Raw genomic sequence first — 18,917 nt, forward strand, 5'->3', positions numbered from 1 at the left:
AAGTCTGATTAAATCAACCTACTTGGCTATATTTAACATATAGCCTGGATTTCCTGGGATCAGTCCAATTTCATGAATTTGCCCTAATTCTTTTTTTTTTTTTTTTTTTTAATTTATTTATGGCTGTGTTGGGTCTTTGTTTCTGTGCGAGGGCTTTCTCTAGTTGTGGCAATTGGGGGCCACTCTTCATCGCGGTGCGCGGGCATCTCACTATCGCAGCCTCTCTTGTTGCGGAGCACAGGCTCCAGACGCGCAGGCTCAGTAGTTGTGGCTCACGGGCCTAGTCGCTCCGCGGCATGTGGGATCCTCCCAGACCAGGGCTCGAACCCGTGTCCCCTGCATTGGCAGGCAGATTCTCAACCACTGCGCCACCACGGAAGCCTGCCCTAATTCTTGAAAGGGGATTTATTACAACTATAAAAGAAATAAGATTTAACTTTCACACTTGTTTATGACATTTTCTGCAAATAAATTCACAGATAAGAATGGTTTTGGATTTAGTAAATATGGTCATCTTAATGATGTACCAGGCAACTAACCAGGCTCTGTGGGATGAGGAAGTGGTGAGGGAGGGCAGAGAGCTAGGTAAGCCTCACTCCTTCCACTCAAGAGTGATTTCAGTTGAGTTATTTCAACAGAACCCTACCCAAAAATCCTGAAGCAGAATGAGTAATGAAGCTCCATAAGAGTAGATATCATGTTTGCCATATTCGTTGTGTATCACCAATACCTGGCACCAAGTCTGGAACTTAAACAGCACTTTAAAAATCTTAACTGAAAAAAAGAAAAGAAGGAAGGGAGGGAGGCAGGGAGGAAGGGAGGGAGGGAGGAAGCGAGGAAGGAAGGGAGGGAAGGGAAGAAGGGAAGAGGGCAGAAGCCATGAAATGTGCTTCTCAGATCTCCTGCTCCCAAGTGCATAATTAACTGATGGCTCCAGCTGCTGATCTCTGAGTGTGCACCAAGACCATACACCCCACCACTGCTCTCAGCCAAAGAGTAAGCATGGCCAGGGTACTAAGGCCACAGTTCCTGTGGAATGTAGAACCCCTTTGGTGTGGACTTTGGCTCAAGGACTCCCCATTGACCTGACTGAATCATTTTTAGAACTGCAGTGCTATCTAAGACTCTATCTATCCAACGTGTCTTCCTTTCTCCACAGGTGTCAGACTTGCATCATGGTCTAATGGCTCTCCCAGCCTCCTTTGGCCCCTTCCCCTTTTTTTCCTCACCATCATCTTAGCGTCTACATCTCAGAGAACCTAACCAATGTAGGGAGGGAAGAAATAAGAGAGGGAGGGAGGGTATTGAGCATGGCTAAGTTTGGAACTAGCCCATATCAAAAGTTCTTGACCTTGGAATTATGAGACTGGTTTTTCAGTTCTGTCCCAGTGGTACAGCTAAAGTTAGAACGACCTGCTTGACACACACACCCAGATCCACCCTCTGCCCTGCTCTGTGCCCAGGGAGACTGACTTCTATGGCTTGTGTCTTCTGGGCTCTTCCACTGGCTGGCTTCAGGTTGGGTTTGGCCATTGAGAGGAGATTGGAGGTCAGGGAGAGAGAGTGAGCAGTCTACTTCTTCATTGATCCTCCCTGCTTCAGCACTGTGTTTCTGCCAGTAACTTCATTCCCCTCATGACTACCAAGTGACTTCTACCAAGTGACTGCCTTTCTGTTGTTCCAGCTGAGATTTCAGCAAGTGTTTGACAGAAGAGAGAGTTTAGCTGATTGTTGGATTGACTTCATTACGCATCAGTTATTGGCCTTCCCTTGTCCATCTTTTGCCCTGTAACTTCATAGTCTCCTCCCACAATGATTCTGGTCTTGGCCATGTGGTTTGCTTTGGCCAATGGGAAAGAAGAATTGTAAAAAAAACAAACACTTGAATGTTTCTACTTCCTCTTGCTTCTTTGCTATTACCATGAAACTGTGATAGACTCACAACATGATAGGGTTAGCCTGCTGCAGGATTATTTTAAAAGTCCAGTCTTCCAGCCCAGGCTTCCTATACCAGCCTAGAGCCCACCAACCCCCAAACATATGAAAATGCTTAGGCAAGATCAGAGGAGTCACCTAGCAGACCCACAGCTCATGAAGAATATGAGTGAGCCCAGCTGAGACCACAAAAACCATCTGGTAAACCCTAGATTCATGAGCAACAATAAATATTTATTCTTTTTTTTTTTAATTTATTTTTGGCTGCATTGGGTCTTCGTTGCTGCGTGCAGGCTCTTCTCTAGTTGCGGTGAGCGGGGGCTACTCTTCATTGCAGTGTGCAGGCTTCTCATTGCGGTGGCTTCTCTTGTTGCAGAGCACAGGGTCTAGGCGCATGAGCTTCAGTAGTTGTGGCACGCAGGCTCAGTAGTTGTGGCTCGCAGGCTCTAGAGCACAGGCTCACTAGTTGTGGTGCACGGGCTTAGTTGCTCCACGGCATGTGGAATCTTCCAGGACCAGGGCTCGAACCTGTGTCCCCTGCATTGACAGGCGGATTCTTAACCACTGTGCCAGCAGGCAAGCCCAATTTATTCTTTTAAGCCACTGAGCTTTGGGGTAGTTTTTTACACAGCATCATTGTGACAGTAAATAACTGATACAGTGTCTTAATTTGTTTTCATTTCAGGGAGGAAGTAAAGCCTGCCCAGCCAGACTTGCTTTGGGGGAGGAAGAAAGGGAACCTGGGGAAGGAGGAGTTGGCAAGGACTCCTTGTAGAGGACAAGCTGACTCTCCCTCAAGGAAGGACCAACATCCAAGGAACTGGTCTTGAGTGACTTCCTTGGCCAAAACCAGATCTAAGTCAAGTGTTAGAGGCCTAAGAAAGTCACTCTGGAGGGAGGAAATAAGAATGCAACTTTGAGGTTGTAGGACAGAGAAGCACTGAAGGCCAAATTCCAAGTGAGGCTGGAATTCCATCAATTTTAGAGAATTCCATCAATGCAAGAGCAAGATCCAGAGGACTGGGGACTGATAAAAAAAGATGGAGTGGGTCCACTAACTGAGGACTTTAAAAAAAAATCTCTGCAGATGGTTAGCACCCTGAGGTGGAAGCCAAGCCCTGAGATTGAGAAAACTGGGCAAAATTGGACCCAGAGAAAGATCCAGATCAGATCCAGCCTTAGGCATGAGTAATTTGAACGGTCCTATCTGCCTGTGAATCAGAGAAGATGTGGAGTTTTTCTGGTGATGCCCTCCCCAGAGACAGCAGTCACAATCTATAAGCACTACTGGGCGGTATATTCAGGGAGAAAAATCAGGCTAAGAAGGCAATCATCACTAAAAATCGAGAGAGACTACATAGGCATCTGGCTGAAAAGGCATGTGTTCAGGTTTTCTATTGCTTCATAGCACACAACCCCCAAATGCAGTGTCTTAAAACAACACCAATTTATTTTATCTCACAGATTATATCTCAGGAATATGGGCAAGGCACAACTGGCTGGTCATTCTGTTCCATGTAATGTCAACAAAGGAAGCTCAGTGGTATTCCACTGGTAGACAGAAGACAGCTTCGCTCCCACATCTAACACCTGTGTAGGAATATCTGGAAGACTAGGCTGGGCATAGCAGTAGCAGGGTAATCAAGCATCTAATATGACTGCTCGGGGCTCCCACAGAGAGTATCCTGAGAGGTCTAGCCCAAGGCTTCAAGGCTTCGTATGATCTAGCTTTCCAGAAGCAAGGAATTTGCAGCCACCTTTAACCTACCTCACCATGATGTAAACAAATGGTCTCCAAAGTTGGCTTTAACATTCCAGAAGACACACACAACGATCCCCAGGACTGGGAAAGAATGTTAGCATTTCAATGCATATTTATTTTCTCTTAAGAATGAACTAATTAAGCTTTATGACTATTTAATATCTAGGTTGGCACTGCAGTCTTCTTTGCTCCATATGTCGCAGGTCACAGCACAAACAGCACTGAGGGTTGAGCAGGATTCCTACAAGATAGAGGCTGACAGTGAGGGTATCCTCATTTGTTTGCTTGATTTCAGAGCATCTCTGTGTATTACAGTTCACATGTGCCTGGTTAAGTCGACTAATGTTTTCTGTTACTGCTATAGGCTGAACGTTTGTGTCCCCCAGATTCATATGTTGAAATCCTAATCCCCAGTGTGATGGTATTTGGAGGTAGGACTTTTGGGAGGTGATTAGGCCATGAGGGCAGGATTGGGGCCCTTATATAAGGGGCCCCAGAGGGCTGCCTCTCCCTTCTGTCACATGAGGACACAGCAAGATGTCAGCAGTCTGCAACCAGGGTGAGAGCCTTCACCAAAAGCTGACCATGCTGCCACCCTGATCTCAGACTTCCAGCTTCCAGAACTGTGTGAAATAACTTCTCTTGTTTATGAGTTACCCAGTCTGTGTAGTGTTTCGTTATAGCAGCCTGATTGGACTGTGACAATTACCTAATTTTAACCAAACTCATCTTCACAAAATGAACAAATGGCTTAAAAGAATTCTTGCAAAGAAAGTGAATGGAGGACAATACTGATAGCGACAGTACAAGTGACCAATGAGAGAACGGGAAGTGACACTCTCACTTTTCCTACGTCTAGTAGGAGCTCTCCATCAGTTGCATCATCAAATATGACAAGAAAATTGTCAAAAAATCAAATTATTAAGAAGACTATTCACAAAATGAGTGGCTATAAATCTACCTTCATTTACAATTAACCTTACCCCAAAGGCATATTGGTTAATGTGTATTTAGCTAGTACAGTTAGCAAGACAATTAAAACACTGCTAATTTGATTTTTATTCTTTTAAATTTCCTACTTCTGAACATACTTTTAATTGCATATTATGTTTGCACAGCAGCTATATATGTGTGTGTGTGTGTATATAAAATTTATAAATATCTAAGTAAATATCACAAATATTGTCAGTGTCTCATCAAAACCATTTTACTGGTAAGGGGCATGATCAAAAATATCTGAAAACCACGGTTAGAAAGAGCAGGCCGATAGCAAAGTCAGTAGCCAAAAGGAATGGAGTAAATGTGGGGGAGGAATGCAGAGTGAGCAGGTGAATTGCAACAGGCCTGGAAAGATCATCTCCTGAGAAGCATATCGGAAGCTCTTGTGAACGTCTGTAGCTCCTGGCTGGTCATCAGTTAGGCCCCATCACCTCACCACCTGGTCATGTGTTACCACGGTTTCTGTGCTGGTCTCATCCCCAGTCCATTCAGCCCAAACCCTGGAAGTAGAGCTCCAGGCCAGAGATTAACTACTGCTCATTCCCATCCCACCAGCATCCATTGCAGCTTACGTGCTGCCTCGTCTGGGAAGTCTGTTCTGATCTCCTTTGGCTCCTGGGTTAGCGGGCTTCCTCCATGTTCCCAGAGCCTCGGGTCTTCCATCCTAGCATTGGACTCTAATCCTAGCACTGTATTGTATCCCACTGCATCATCGTTGCCACTATTTGTTTGTTTTTCCAACTAAACTGTGAGCTCCTTGAGGGCAGAGATTTCACCTTATTCATTTTAATAGCCACAGCCTTGGCCCAGGCAGACGTGGCACGTAGTGGACATTCAATAACTGTTTGGGACATTCAATAGACGTGGGACTGATGCACAGTTTTCATAAAATGATTGCCACAATTCCTTCCCTGGTCCCTCTCTGCTCCCCCTCAGAAACACACTTCTATTTGTCCAAGGCTGAGCCACAGGCCACTTTGTTTTAGACAAGGCTCCTTTAATAACAACTCAAACTAGTTTAGGATTAAAAAAGAAGGGACAAGGAGACTATATTGATCCATTTAACCAGGAAATCGAAGGATGAACCTGGCTCCAAGCACACCTACATCCAGGAATTCAAGGGTGGTCCTCAGAATCTTCTTTCTCACTCTCTTTCCCATCATTTGATACCGACACTTTCTATGTGTGGTCTCATTCTCACGTATTCTACAAATCAGTCTTTCCTAAAGTGTAAAGAAGATGCCCAGCAGCCATCTTCAATTCATATGCTTTTAGCTCCCTCACCTAAAAGGCAAGTGACCTTCTTCTCCAGATCCAAAGTCCCAGGGAGAAAGAAAAAATGTCCCAGAGAAGGATCCTGATGGGTCTAGCTTATATCAAATGTCCATTCCTGCCAGAAAAATGGAGTTCTGTGATTGGCAGATCAAGACTATGCCCCACCCCTGCATCCAGGGGCATAAGAGACTGTGATTGGCTGTCCCACCGACTCCCACGATTGGAAACTGGGAGCAACATCTTAAAGGAGGAGGTGGGGGGTTGCTGGACAGACAGAAAAAAAATAACAAATGTCTTCTCCAAAGCTCTCTGGAAAGTGACCTGCATAAGAATCCCCATTGCTCCCTGGAAAATTCAGGCCCAGTCTTTGAGCTAAGGGGGAAAAAATCCTTGTGACAAATCACTCTCTCCCTCTGCCTGCCCATAGCCCTCTTCAAAGGAGATTCTGTTTCTCTCTTATTCATGTCCCTACCAAAATGACGCTGGGTGGCCAAACTTTCAAACCCCCCTCAGAGCCTGCAGCCAGACCCTGACAAGCAAGCCCAGGTCCCACCCTCAGCCCAAGAAGCCTCTTAGCACAGGGCCTCAGTTAGCTACAGGCTGTGTTGTGCCAGCCCCAGTCAAACCCAGGCCCGGGGGCCACTCTGAAGGCCAGCAGCACGCTGCTTTGGGAGCTGTCTCCTGCCAAAGTATTATCGTCAGCCCTCTGTTCCCAAGTGCTTCGAGGCTGAAGGCTGGTCTCAGCCTGGCTTTGATGGCCGGGCTCCGGGCCTGGCTGGGGGCTGCGGATCAACGGCACTTTGTCAGCCCGGCAGGCACACCTTCTAGAAGCTGAAGTGCACACTGAACGGAGGCGTCTGCAGAGCTAGGCCCTCTGTGTGTTTGGGTAAAGAAATATGCAGCTTGAGCTGTGGTCATCGCTGCCTGAGCCGCTGAGCTGCAATCAACATCAACACCACAAGGACACAATATTTTCTCCCGATTTACAACACGTTCATTTATTTTGGAATTTCTGTGCCAGCTGAGGCTACAGGGCGGTGACAGTGGAAAACTTGTCCTGGGGCCAAGCAAAAGAGAGAGTTGCAACTGAGCTCCTGTTCTGAAAAAGGGTGCTCGAAAGCAGCATAAAGCCAGCAAGGCTAAGAGGGTGACCTTCACCAGACAGCAGCCCACGGGGCCAGGGGGGGTGGGAAATGACTCATTTGGAGGTCTACTCTCGCTCCTAGCATGGCACTCTGCAGATGGGCAACGGGAACCAAGGGTTCCTGAGAAAGTGCTGATACCCTTGGGTCTTGCATTATACAATAGGATCCTCTTTCTCTCTCTCAAAGTTCCCTGGGGAGTCAGAGATCACGGGCTTTTGAAGGCAAGCCCCTACCCTCCAAAAGCTGGCTTTACTATAAAATACCGTAGGGAAGTGAAAATGATGGGATTTGGAGTAAGAAAGACTTGAGTTTGAACTGTTCATACAGCTACTTACCGAATGTCTTTCGGCAGATGTTTTACCTCTTTTAGCTTCAGTTTCCACATCTGTTTTTAAACGGACATCATAATATCTAACCAACAGAGTTGTCATGGGAAATAGGGTAATTGATTGAAGTACACAGCACAATGCCCAACTCTTTCTGGGCACTCAGCACATGACAGTTCTGACCCCTTTGTCTTTCTGGTTTTTATTGGCTCATTTGGATGCCTCCCGCTCAGCTTTATAGTGTACCTGTAAAACAGACCAGGATGTTCCCAGGATGGAAAGACTGTTTGCTGGGGGACTGAGAACTTCTCCAGACTGGTGGATGGTCCAAGAGAGGAGGCCATGGTGAAGGGGACGGATCCCACTGTAGCGTGCGATGACCAGTTCCCCCAACAAGGAGGCCCTAGGAGGGGCCCACTCCAGTTACTATCACAAGAGTCCTCAACAGAGTGGTCACTATGTCCCAGGCACAGGCAGGCACCTACAACCGGTATCTGGGGCTACCTTCCATAGACAGCCTGCTTCTCCAAGGAAGTAACAGGCTCCTTGACTCAAGGCAAATAGGAAGGGCACCCCAAGAGCACCATTCTCATCCTATTGAGAGAAAACTGATGCCTGCCAAGGGGAAGTGATGACTCAAGGTTTCATAGCTAGTAACAAGCAGGGCAGGGATTTAGAACCAAGTCTGGTTCGCTTTGAGTCTGGTTATCTTCCTGTAAAACAATGAATTTTAGCAAGGGTGATCCTCATTATTCACGGTCGTTATGTTCTATAAACACAACTGAATATTGAAGACCGAACCCCAGCTCCTGGGGGAATGCACAGTGAGGTTCCTGTGAGCCTCTTTTCTGTCAATCAGTCAATCCATTTACATGTGTTTCTGTTTAAATACATTTTATTTAATATATATTGTTGACTCATTAATCCTGAACCACGCCCAACAGCTCTGTAACTCAGAACCAAATGAGGCTTATTTAATACACGTTATTTTTTTTCTGTACAGCACATCACAGCCTTCTTGCACTTAGGAACATGAAATAGCACTTCAGCACTATGCTTGGGGGTCATTTTAAACAGCAAAATCACCAACAAAAGGCAAGATGCAAAATAAATTAGACGTGGCACTAAATAGACCATGGAAAGGACACACTATGGCAGCTGAAAAAGAAGGCAAAGTATCATCTTGTTCAACCTCCGCTAAAACGTGCACAGCAGGCAACTCAATCTTTTGCTGCTATGTATGCCCACAAATGACTGCAAAAGTGCCGTAAGCATTGATTTGGGAGTTACAAATAAATTTTAGCAAGTAGGTGAATTTACAAATACAGAATCTATATATACTGAGAATCAACTGTAATTTATCATCCACACCAAGACACTTTTATGGGTGAAAAGAGTTGCTACTACCAACTATACCAGGACAACTGATGTAAACTGGAACTGTCCCAAGCAAATCAGGATGTATGATAACCCTAATTTTAGCCTTTGAGGCCCCTTTGAGAATCTGATGAAAGCCACGGGCAGACACGTTTTTTGCAGACAATCCCAAGGAATTCACAGGCCCCAGGGTTCCTCAGGTTACACATCCGGCCCTAAAGAGCAATTAAAAACAATAATACACAAGCCATAGTATGGTAAAAGTATACCTAAAACTTGAGGCTAAAATAATGATGGGATGAGTTTAAGTAGAGGAACCCTCCTCTGGGACCCTAGGCATTTATAGACAAAGTCACTATCGATATACACTTGTCTACCAGGGCCACTGCCTCATTGTCGTAGATACAAATTCATTCCAAATTTGAATTCACACACCATGAAGCTGGGCAGGGAAAGGAATGGGGAATCCTGAAAGCTTGACATGGGTGTCCTCAAAGCCTTCCCTTACCCATTATCCCTGTGCCAAATGCCCCATCCTCAGCACTCGCGCAGAGGGCCAGGCATGGAGAACGTCTGCAGCAGAAGAGGGACCAGCCAGGAAATCGTTTGGACTCACTTAGTAGAGAAACAATGAAAGTCCCCCCACCCCCCAGCCTGGGACCAGGAACTAAGGACCACCAAAAGGTTAACTGACACCCCTACCAGCCCATACTTCACCTCCACAGAGGAAAAGAAGGGAACCATGGCCACTGGTGGCAGCCATAGATAGCTCTGAAAATTTGCAATTCCAATGTGATGGTTTGAAGCCCTGTTGGTTGATGGGGCCTGGGAGCCACTACCTTTAATCCCCGCATCACACTCCTGCCCCCATTGCTCACCTCCTCACTTGGACGAGCATAGCTGCCCAGATGTGTGTTTCCCATTAACTCCACTGGCTCTAGTCTGGAATAAAGGAGACATTTTCATGCCAAATTTAAAACGACATGGAAATGTGTATTGTGTTGGGAGAATTGGCCTTTTGAAAGGGGTATGAAAACTAGGGAAACTGATTTCCTCACCCTGCCTGCAGACAGGTCATCAAAGCATCCCCTTCCTGTGAAGTGGGATGCTCTTTCCCCTTTACAGACTGTGTTAGCATCTCCATTATGTACCCCCAGGGTGGGATAAAGCACAGTGCAAAGGCTCAGATCTTTAAACTGCCTTGAGTGCCCATTAAGCACATTAGTAACATCTACCATCGTGAGTCTTACCAATATAATTTCCAACTTCAAGCCAGGCGTGAAAAAAAGGGAAATGAGCTGAGTTTATCAACCAAGGAGACCACCTTAAATTAGAAGAGATTACGGGGCGATGGGGAAAGGAGAGTTAGCTGAGAGGATCTCAGAACACTCCTGACCATTAGCTGGCTACTTATTTCCCCTCCCCCACATCTGTGTCATTGGAGGGAATGGGCTGAGCCAATCTGACCTTAAGGGGTTGTGTTTTTCTTGGTGATTATTATTATTATTTTTTAATTGAAGTATAGTTGACTTACAATATTGTGTTAGTTTCCGGTGTACAGCAAAGTGACTCAGTTATACATACAAATATATTCTTTTTCAGATTCTTCTCCCTTAGAGGTTGTTACAAAATATTGAGTATAGTTCCCCGTACTATACAGTAGGTTCTTATTGGTTATCTATTTTATATATAGTAGTGTGTATATGTTAATCCCAAACTCCTTATTTATCCCTCATCCCCTTTCCCCTTTGGTAACCATAAATTTTGTTTTCAATGTCTGTGGATCTATTTCTGTTTTTGTAAATACGTTCACTTCTATCTTTTTTTTTTAGATTCCACATATAAGTGATATCATATGACACTTGTCTTTGTCTGGTTTAGTTCACTTAGTATGATAATCTCTAGGTCCATCCATGTTGCTGCAAATGATATTATTTCATTCTTTTTTTTATCAATTTATTTATTTTTATTTTTATTTATTTTTTTGGCTGCATTGGGTCTTTGTTGCTGCGCACCGGCTTCCTCTAGTTGTGGCGAGCGGGAGCTACTCTTCATTGCGGTGTGCGGGCTTCTCATTGCGGTGGCTTCTCTTGTTGTGGAGCGCGGGCTCTAGGTGCGTGGGCTTCAGTAGTTGTGGCTCACAGGCTCTAGAGCACAGGCTCAGTAGCTGTGGCACACGAGCTTAGTTGCTCCGCGGCATGTGGGATCTTCCCGGACCAGGGCTTGAATCCGTGTCTCCTGAATTGGCAGGCAGATTCTTAACCACTGTGTCACCAGGGAAGCCCCTATTTCATTCTTTTTTATGGCTGAGTAATATACATATATATATATATATCTCACATTTTCTTTATCCATTCATCTGTCAATGGACATTTAATCAGTGATGCTAATGTCGAAATTCAGCCTCGGAGGGCAGGGTCCCTGTGCTACAAAAAGTCATAGAAGGATCAATTTTAAAAGAAAGGGAATGATTTGAGAAATGGGTCTTGGGTTTGTGTCAGTGCTATAGTTGCCTTCTCTAATCTGTGTGTGTTGCGGGGCAGGGGTGGTGTCAGGGGAAGGAGCTTTTAACACTAATCAAAGACACCTCTTCCTGAAGGATTGGGTTACAGGCAATTCACGTGTCTGAACTCACCTCCTCTTCGCAGCTCTCCAAAATGAGTGTTACTGTGTCCATTTCACAGATGAGAAAACTGAAGCTTAGAGAGGTCAAGCGGTTTATCCTGGGGCCCACAGCTCTATGTGGACAAGCTGGAATGGAAACTAAGATGTTTTGGACTCAGAAAGATGTGCTCTTAACCTCTCTTCTATTCTGTCTGATCGGATGTAAGAAAGTGCATGTGTGAGAAGGAGTGGGGGGAGGCTGGAGAGAGACCCATTTATTTACCACCTTGGAACAGAAGAAATTTTAGAAAAGCCTGACCCACAGGTCCAGGGCAGGAGGCCTTGGGCCTTAGAGCTGTGTGGGGTCAGAGGGGCCTAGCTGGCGGCCTCCTTCTCCTCTCCTCTTGTGGCCCAAGCCACAGGACAGTCTGCCTGTCTCCTCCCTTGCCTTCCTCATTAGCTGGGATTGGGACCAATTTGTGGATACCTTTGGTGCCCTAAGGCAGTGTTTGAGTCATCTTCCCTGATGCTAAAGAAAAAAGAAAGGAGGAGACAGCCATCCCCCAGGAGACTGGAGACATGGGGAGAGAGGAGCAGTGATGGATGGAGGCCAGAAGGGAGAGGCCAGCATCCAGAGGTCATTCCTAGTCTGGCTGTCTTTAACCTAATTCTTCCCCAGGGACCTGCTCCCCCGTGAGGTCATCTCCCACCACAGGCTTCAAAAAGAGGCTCACTCGGGGATTGGCCTTCACTCTTTTGAGACTTGTTAACTTAAGGACCCCATACCCTTCTAGCTCCTTGGTCTTCCTAAGGCTCCAAGGAAAGAATCCAGGTAGAACTCAGTAGGATTAGGGCCAGTGAAGAGGCTAGGTCTCCTCACACCAATACCGGTGATGGGTTTTATTTGCTTCCAAACTTGACAAGTGCCCATGGGCCTCTGAAGCTGGAATAGGAGTCAGATCGGGAAAGCATGATGGAATTAGTCTTAGGGATTCTGCCTGGTGCAGAAACGTAGCTCCACCACTTCTAGCAGTGGGACTTTGGGGAAGTTACCTCACCTCTCTGAGACACAGTTTCATGACATCTTACAAGAATGGAAGTAAAGTAAATGGTAAGAGGGGTTTGTAAGCTGGAAGACACCAAAATGTTTGTTGTTGTTGTCATTAACATTCAATTAAAATGATGTGAAGGGTAATGGATCTAAAACGCCTCACCGTGTTGGGTCATAAACATTGGAATAGCACCCTGCAACATCATTTCATCTAAACCTCACAAGAGTTCTGAGACAGTTACTATCCTTTCTTTTCTTTTTTTTTAAATTTTTATTGGAGTATAGTTGATTTACAATGTTGTGTTAGTTTCTGCTGTACAGCAAAGAGAATCAGTTATAGATATACATTTATCCACTCTTTTTTAGACTCTTTTCCTTTATAGGTTATTACAGAGTACTGAGTAGAGTTCCCTGTGCTATACAGTGGGTCCTTATTAGTTATCTATTTTATATATAGCAGTGTGTGTATGTCAATCCCAATCTCCCAATTTATGTCCCCCCCTTCCCCCTTGGTAACCATAAGTTTGTTTTCTACATCTGTGACTCTATTTCTATTTTGTAAATAAGTTCATTTGTACCATTTTTTTAGATTCCACATATAAGCAGTATCATACGATATTTGTCTTTGTCTGACTTACTTCACTCGGTATGACACTCTCTGGGTCCATCCATGTTGCTGCAAATGGCATTATTTTATTCTTTTTAATGGCTGAGTAATATTCCATTGTAAATATGTATCACATCTTCTTTATCCATTCATCTGTCGATGGACACTTAGGTTGCTTCCATGTCCTCCTAAATAGTGCTGCAATGAACATTGGGGTGCATGTATCTTTTCGAATTATGGTTTTCTCTGGTTATATGCCCAGGAGTGGGATTGCTGGATCATAGGGTAGCTCTATTTTTAGTTTTTTAAGGAAACTCCATACTGTTTTCCATGGTGTCTACACCAATTTACATTCCCACCAACAGTGTAGGAGGGTTCCCTTTCCTTCATACTCTCTCCAGCATTTGTTATTTGGAGACTTTTTAATGATGGCCATTCTGACTGGTGTGAGGTGATACCTCATTGTAGTTTTGATCTGCATTTCTCTAATAATTAGTCATGTTGAGCATCTTTTCATGTGCTAGTATTCTCTTTTTTCTACAGATGAGGAAACAGACTGAGCTAGGTTAAGCACTTTGTCTAATATCATATAACGAAGTTCATGGCAAAGTTGGAATTGGAACACAATTATGTCTGGCTGCAATGATACATAATTATTACTTATGCCAAAAAAACACACAAAAAGTGGGGGGGGGATGAGTAATCAATGTGAACTGTGCCATGAAGGGAGGGTTCAGACATAAAGGGCAGAGGGAGCAAAATGGGAGCCACTGACTGTGCATCTCCCTTAAGTCAGGTACAGTGGTAGGCAATGGCATGCATCAATCCATTAAATCAGAGAGCAAAATGTAAGGGGCCAGCATGTGGTCTCCAACTCAAGGTCAAAGATGAAACTCATACTGGGGTTATCAGTGTGAGTACTATTCATGCTCCAGATGTCTTAAGCTCCTACTATGTGCTAAGTCCAGCAAACATAAAAGTCAACCTAACGGTCTTGGCAGTTACACACCATTCTGTCAGCCTCTCCTCAGCTGTATCACAAAGCATCCCCAGAAACAACTCATTACTCAGCACATTCCTCAAAAGTTCCTCTGAGGCCCCAAGAAATATGGTTTAAAAACTCAACCCAAGGACTTCCCTGGTGGCGCAGTGGTTGAGAGTCTGCCTGCCAATGCAGGGGTCACGGGTTCGAGCCCTGGTCTGGGAGGATCCCACATGCCACGGAGCGACTGGGCCCGTGAGCCACAACTGCTGAGCCTGCGCGTCTGGAGCCCGTGCTCCGCAGCGGGAGGGACCACGACGGTGAGAGGCCCGCGCACCGTGATGAAGAGTGGCCCCCGCTTGCCGCAGCTGGAGAAGGCCCTCGCACAGAAACAAAGACCCAACACAGCCAAAAATAAATAAATAATTAATTAAAAAAAAAAAAAACTCAACCCAAGATCTAGAGGAATCCAAAGCACTCAGATACCAGGGCTTCAGTCTGTTGGCATTTAATATCATTATCCAAGCCACTCTCATATCTGGACTGAAGCAGTTGTCTTCTCTATCAGAGATCCATTGAATCTGCAGTTATCAAAATGACACACCTTTTACAAAACACTTTCTCATACTCCACCGGAGCATGTTAAATTCACAACAATCCCATGAAGTTTGAAGAGTATATGATGTGCTCCCACTTGGCAGGTTGGGGAACTGGGGTTCTTGGAACTCTAGGTAGTGACCTGCCCCAGGTGATACAGGTAGTAAGTGGCAAAGACCAGGTGGGAGCCAATCTTCGAATCCCTCCTTCTCAGTCTAGTGCCCTTTCTCCTGAAGCAGGCTCCTTGTCGAAGGCCTTTTCTGACGTATCATTTTTGAAGCCTCTCCTTAAGGGTGATCTCCTACATCACCAGGTATAACATTATCATCTCAGCTCTGTTTTGGCTGGGCATGGTTGTTTAAGGGAGACTTAACAAGAGCTGAATTCTTAGGACAGTCGGGGTTTGCTTTCCTCCCGCACTGGTAGGTCTGTCACTGGTCAACTCTTACACTTAGCTTCATAAGGAACAAAAAATGTCCATTGTAATATGGGTGGTTCAAAGGCACTCTTCTGGTTGGTGTACAAATTGGAACGTTTTTTAAGGAAAATTGGCAGTATCAAAATCATAAATGTACATACCCTCAAAGCCAACAATTGACCTCCAGGAATCTATCTGAAAGAAGTTCTCACGTGAGTGAGCAGAGGACATGCATCAAAGCTGTTCTATTGTAACTTTGCCTATAAAAACCAAAAACTGAAGAAAACCAAAATGCTCCTTGTTAGTACAACTTTTTTTTTTTTTTTAAATCATGATATGTCCATGCTATGGAAGAGCATGCAGCCATTAAAAATAATGAGTTAGGGCTTCCCTGGTGGCGCAGTGGTTGAGAGTCTGCCTGCCAATGCAGGGGACACGGGTTCGAGCCCTGGTCTGGGAGGATCCCACATGCCGCGGAGCAACTGGGCCCGTGAGCCACAATTACTGAGCCTGCGCGTCTGGAGCCTGTGCTCCGTAACAAGAGAGGCCGCGATAGTGATAGGCCCGTGCACCGTGATGAAGAATGGCCCCCGCTTGCCACAACTAGAGAAAGCCCTCGCACAGAAACGAAAACCCAACACAGCCATAAATTAATTAATTAATTAATTAATTAAAAAAAATAATAATAATGAGCTACTCTGCTTGTACTGTCATGGATGTATATCCACGTTGTTAAATAAATAAAGCAAGTTGAAAATAACATGAATAATAGGATCAAACACTTCTGTTTCGAAAACAAAAAAAGGGGGAAAAAAAGGAAAAAAACCTCAGATCAAGGCCCACCCCTCGGGCTTCAAATAGTCGCCCAGGCTGTCCTGGGCCTATGATTTCAGGGAAGGGGAGGCGAGGCGAGAGAGCTGTGAGGTACTGCCCTTGAGTCCTCTTTTCTGACCATCATTAAAATTTGATTTTGAAGTTTCTGTTCTTAATGATATCCTAAGAGGCCTATGAAAGATACCAACGGTGCAGATTACAAAATTAAAAGTATGATTATCCTGCCCCGCTGACTGAATTGCCCCAGCTGTGTACCCTCCACTTGTATGTACGAGTTTATATAATATACTGTACAACTATAATACATACATACCACAGGGGGAGAATACATACCATCAAACTATTAACACTGGTCCCTCTAGGGAGGGATGCCGGACACTTCCAGGATTTTACTTTTTATACTTCTCATTATTTTATTGTTTACAAGGCATTATTTTGTAATTTTTAATTTAAAAAAATTAAAGGTAAAAACCATTCATTTCGGCATAATTGAAGAAAATAAGAAAAAACAAACAAAATGGATGGCCTCTCACCATCCAAACCTCACCAGAGGAAATCCCAATTACATAGCAATACAGCATAGCAATGCCTTACAAAGCAGATGAGCAGGGAGCGGGGTGGGGAATTAGTCTGTTTTGTTTACAGTCCAGGACAGTGCCTGGCTCATATTAGGCATTCTATAAAAAAATTACTGAATGTGGAATGAACAGAGCAGAACTCAGGACATACACAGAAAGGCAACTTTACTTGATTTAAGCAATTGAGATTAGGAGGCCAAACTGTGACCAAATACCGATACTTGTGAGTGCAGCGAAGACTAGTCTGTAATTAGTATATCAAGTGTTTGCCTACCTGTAACCACACCTAAATTGCTTTTACACATTTACTCATCAAATATCTATTAAAGCCCCTAAGGGGCTTCAATCAAGCAGTGCAAGTGGACCCATAAATTCAGTGTTTGAAGATGCTGCTTGTTAGGGGCTTCCCTGGTGGCGCAGTGGTTGAGAGTCTGCCTACCAATGCAGGGGACACGGGTTCGAGCCCTGGTCTGGGAAGATCCCACATGCCGGGGAGCAACTAGGCCCGTGAGCCACAGTTACTGAGCCTGCGCGTCTGGAGCCTGTGCTCCGCAACAAGAGAGGCCACGATAGTGAGAGGCCCGCGCACCGCGATGAAGAGTGGCCCCCACTTGCCACAACTGGAGAAAGCCCTCGCACAGAAACGAAGACCCAACACAGCCATAAATAAATAAATAAATAAATAAATAAATAAATAAAATTAAGTTGTAATTTGGCAGTCTGAAAGATCAAATGTGTCTTAGTAGGGTAAATCAGTCCCTAGGTTTAAAAAAAAAAAAAAAAAAATGCTGCTTGTTAGCAGACATAGTCCCGGGCAGGGTTGTAATCCTGGTTCTGACTTCACCCACCATAACTCACTGTGTGACCTTCTCTGGCCTCACCCTCCTGAGCTGGCAAAATGGCAAGGCTTGAGCTAGATATTGTCTCAAAATATATAATCTCATTATGCTCCTGAGAATAGATTCTCAGAAATCCAGGAGCTCTGGACCCTAGCTCCAGACACGAACAACTAAATGTCACTCTCATGTCCCTTCAGCTCAAAACTGCTGATCCTAAGCATGTGGAACTGCGTCCTTGCAGCACCACCAGTGTCCTAAGACAGCAAGTCCCCCTTTCCAGGGGTTTCGAAGTTCAGCCCCAACCAAATGAACACCGATCCCAAGTTAAGTTTTCCTGGAGATTCACGGGGGCCCTGTACAAGGCGAGTACATTATAAGGGTCAAGAGCACAGTCTTTAGACTAAGATCTGGTTGCAATCCCAGCTTCACCACTTACCAGAAGGATGACCTTGAATGAGTTACTGAATCTCTCTCAGCCTCAGTCTCCTCTTACATGAAACAGGTAAAATAAAAGCACCTACCTCGTATTCAGTGCCTGGCAAGTCCTTAACACAATGCCAGGAGCAGGGTAGGTGTTGTAGAAATGGTAGTTCTTAATGAGTGAGGGAGGATAAAGAGAAAAGGATTGTAGTTACAGGATGGGAGATGTGAGGTCCAGCAAAGCAAAGGTGACTTTGGGAGCATCCTCTCAGGAACTGTGGTTACTGTTTCCTCCGTGGGTTGGGGGCCAGGGGAGGGTAGGATGCCTGTGAAGGGTTGATGGAGCTCTAGCTTCCCCAGGCTGACTGTTCCTCTGATTACGGTGTATTTCTCTCTTGTGCCCACCCTGGTGCACAGCACCCCTCGAATCCATTCCCTGGAACGGGTGTGTTGCAAGAGTGAATCAAAATCAATACCACCGTTGTTACCAACTCCTATCTGCATAAGACAGTCTCGGAGCTCCCAAATCCCAAACCAAAGCCTGACTGTTCCTTCAGGAAGGTCACTCCCGAGTAGACCAAAAGAAGACTATTTTCCAATCGTTTTATAACCTTGGGGGACTGGGCTGATGACAGAAAGTGTGCAAAGGCATTATGACGGAGTCACCAACTCTAAATTCTGGGATCCCCAAAACGCAAATTAGCTGCTGACTGGGGCAGTGGATCCACCGATGCATCCTCTACCCTCATAATTTCATGCTGCATCTAATGCAGCCTGCAAAGGAACGTGTTTGTTGGGACCCAGGCTGGTTGGGAGAGTTTGTAAAGACAAGATCCTTTCACTTTGTGTTTGTTTTCCTTTTCCCAAGTGGCTCAGTTCTAACATGAAAAGTGCAATAAACGGGGAGTATCAGTGTTCGCTGAAAATATCACTTCAGAAGTGAAAATATATCCAAACAGCCAGTTGTAGTTTGAGAGGCTCACCCTTCTCAAAAATGCAGCTGCCACCAAATATACATTGGAAATCTCTCTCCTCTCTCCCTCCCCCCTCTCTCTCTCTTCCTTCTTCTTCCAGCTCTCCCTCTGTCTTGCAATTTAGCTTTAATTGCCCTGTCAGCTCTAAAGGCTGCTAATTGACGCCTTTTATTCTGCATTAAAACTCCTCGGGA

This window comes from Balaenoptera physalus (assembly GCF_965194825.1).
Source record: "Balaenoptera physalus genome assembly, chromosome: 20".
In the NCBI taxonomy this organism is placed as follows: Eukaryota; Metazoa; Chordata; class Mammalia; order Artiodactyla; family Balaenopteridae; genus Balaenoptera; species Balaenoptera physalus.